The 1,776-nt window shown below is 24.2% G+C and overlaps 1 long non-coding RNA gene across 1 annotated transcript; it reads right to left on the bottom strand.

Annotated features, from left to right (window-relative positions):
• Positions 1 to 242: 242 nt before the first annotated feature.
• Positions 243 to 762, bottom strand: LOC129618523 (uncharacterized). The gene is made up of 3 exons (XR_008697810.1): positions 706 to 762; positions 408 to 560; positions 243 to 351 (listed from the first exon to the last, which is right to left on the bottom strand). It is a non-coding gene; the product is annotated as an uncharacterized LOC129618523 (long non-coding RNA).
• Positions 763 to 1,776: the final 1,014 nt, after the last annotated feature.

Here is a 1,776-nt window from a genome sequence, read left to right as displayed (position 1 = left end):
ATTACTTAAATTAAAAAAAAAAAAAATCTAAAAAAGGACAAAGCAGTTCTTATATCTCACATAAATTTCTAAAACGAGGGATATTAAATCTTCCTCTGCAACAAGTTTTTCCCAATCATCTAAATTTATCGCAATCAAAACATTAGTTTTTTTTCAAATTTCTTCTTGGCAGCAAGATTCTTAAAAAATTGAAAAATAATAAGTTAATTGAGTTTTTTAGCTAAATTTATATCGAAACTCACCATATTGGAGAAATTCTGTTTCCTTCCTATAAAATGGTTCTAAGTTAAGGTTTTCCAATACTTGAATGTTAAATCTTTTACCTTTTAAGAGCTCCAATCCATTTTCAATCTAGAAATTAAAAGCAACTTTTAAAAAGCACTCATAAATTAGTTTGAGATTTTTACAATTGTGCCCTTGTAGGAAAGAAATGTTAGGTAAGTATCCAATATGTTTAAATATCCAACTTCAAATCTACGATTTTAAAATGTCTCGTTCATTAAATATTTTATACGATTGAAGTTTTGTTCTGGAGGAATCAATGTTTTCAGTTTTGCAATCTAAATTTAAAATAAAACAAAAAAATTTCACGCATACATATAAACGTCGATTAGGGCGTACGTAAAATGACGCGGAAAAATTACAGTTAAAATAAAAAAAAGATAAAAAATAATTAATATTTTTTAAAAATAATATTTTGCTTACTTCTCAAAATTTCTGCAACATCCTTATTAATACCTTTTTCCACCAAATAGACAAAAGAAGCCCCTACGTCCATATTTTAAGAATTACAAACCTTAAAATTACAAAAAATAAAATATTTATGCTTTATGCGGATAAACAGCATGCATATACTCGTATGTATGTATTTATATATGCTTTGATGTATATACATATGTATATGAACATATGTACCTCTAAAATATGTTTTTTAATTTTTGTAACAATTTTCTTTATTTCTTTTGAAATTGTTTTATAATTTATTTGCACTTGTTTTAATTTGTTTGCACTATTTTTTAATTTTTTTGCGTTATTTTTATTGTTGCTAATTTTTGATTTACATTAACTGCAACTAACTAAACTCACAATTAAAGTTCACTCTTCGAAGTTCCGTTCAATACTGCCACGTTATTCAATATTTTTTAAAAATCTCGCCGATTTTGCTGAAATTTCAACTGAAATCATGTGTATTTTACTATTTCTCACTTAATTATGCTAGAACCTCCTAAAAAATATTAAAATTTGCAAGAAGTCTATTGATATTTACTATTTTTTAGAAAATATTACTAGATTTGTAGTTTAAATATACATGTATGTATATGTTAAGTTTATATTTATGCTAATATTAGTATGCTGTATACGTTTAAATAATATTAAGGCGCAAAAAAAACTTGGTGGTGCAAGGAGTAATGCAACAAATAAAATCTAAAGAATTATTACTCGTATATACATTATTAAGCAAAATAAATTGAAAATTTCTTTAGATTTAAGAAAATATTAAATAACAAAGGAGTAAAATTGAGAAATCTTTCTGAAAATATGTAAATATTTAAGAAAAATCTTTTGAACATTGCTTAATGAAAATACCTGGGATTTAATAAATGGTTAAAAAAAATTTGCAACTCATTTGGCATAAAAATGTTAACAAAAATATGAAGCTTTGTACTCGTATATTTATAAATTTTAAAAGGAAAAGATTTGAAAAAAATCAAATGTTCTTCTTTAGACGCTTTATTGCGTTATTCTTTTCACCATCAAACTTTTTTTATTTGGTAT

This window comes from Condylostylus longicornis, unplaced genomic scaffold, assembly GCF_029603195.1.
Source record: "Condylostylus longicornis isolate FDR11 unplaced genomic scaffold, ASM2960319v2 ptg000009l, whole genome shotgun sequence".
NCBI classification, from domain to species: domain Eukaryota; kingdom Metazoa; phylum Arthropoda; class Insecta; order Diptera; family Dolichopodidae; genus Condylostylus; species Condylostylus longicornis.
This window is presented reverse-complemented; position numbering and strand designations above follow the sequence as displayed.